Genomic DNA, 1391 nt, shown 5'->3' with positions numbered 1-1391 from the left:
CCCCCTCCCTATGTGTTAAAATTTCCAAACAGCATACCTCGTGCTTGTGAATTTCTAAAATGCAATGTAATTCCAGAGTAGCTGGGCCTTCTGTAATGTTCAAACTGGATTCACCTAAGTTAAAAGTCTTTGTCAAAAATAAAAAGATTTTCTTCTGTCATTAAAAAAAGTTGAAGCTAAAAGAACATTGGCCAAAGTTATATGAGAAAAATGTTTCATCACTAACTGCCAGGTCATGTGCTCTTACAGAGCAAAATCTTAATACATACCTATTAATTTATGAACTGAGTCTACATATCATTTAATGGTAAAGGAAAATTCAATTATTGTTAACTGGTATCCTAATATTCATTTCTTCAAATAAATAGTCAGTTTTACACTTTATCTCTGTAATTGATCAAGAGAGTATTTGGTAAATAATTTCTAAATCTGTCACCTGTGATACTCAGTATGATATTATACTATTTTAACCCATCTATGATGAGAGCCCCATTACTGTACAGAATAACATGCCGGGATACATGTCAGCTGCTCAAGGGAAAAGTAAAACTACCTCGTTTTCTATTCTCTTTGCTGCAGCATAAACAATATTTAAGATAATGAGGGTAAAAAGAGGTTTTAACCCAACTTTTCTGTGGCTATTTCTCCTCGGTAGTGTAGCCAGGACTAAACAAGTGCACAACTATTTAGTGTACACAACTTAAAGCAGGTTTGACTGCACTTGACATGAAGACAGTATCCTGGTGTGAGGACTGGTCAGTCCCAGTGTGAATAGAATTAAGATTTTATTAAAGTTTTAATTACATAGGTAAACAAAGTAACCAGTTTGTTTTTTTTATTAATTTATTTAGTATCTTTCTCTTACAATTTGATTCCATATATGCAATACACATCAAAATGTAATGATATAAATGTATAACAAAAAATTCTCTTCATTCCAAAAGTACTATCTCTTTGACTAGAAAATTATTTCATTTGTAGTGAAAAGGCAGTGAATAGAGGCACATATTTTTCTTCTCTTTGAAAAAGGCAACAGTGGACAAAGGAGAAATGTGTCATTGATAATAAAGCCAGTATTTGTATTTAGAGTATTTCTAACAAGTATTAGCGATTTTTTCTTTAGCTTTCTTAAGTAATAATAGAATGGCAATGCCAATATTTCATACATTTCTTACTTCAAACTTTTAAAGCTTTCTAGCTAATTACAAAAGCAATGCCACGACTAGCATATACATTTTTGGGGAATGGTTGAAATAAGCGTCATTGTTCATACCCCTAGGGACAATAGGTGGCTTTAGGATTTGGGGAGGCAGTACTTGCCGGTCTGCTTTCCTGAGAGACTTAATGGCATGGAACCAAATAGCTGAAGAAACTATGATAATAACACAATC

The sequence above is a fragment of the Penaeus monodon genome, chromosome 33 (genome assembly GCF_015228065.2).
Source record: "Penaeus monodon isolate SGIC_2016 chromosome 33, NSTDA_Pmon_1, whole genome shotgun sequence".
NCBI classification, from domain to species: Eukaryota; Metazoa; Arthropoda; class Malacostraca; order Decapoda; family Penaeidae; genus Penaeus; species Penaeus monodon.
Note: the sequence above shows the minus strand (reverse complement) of the source record.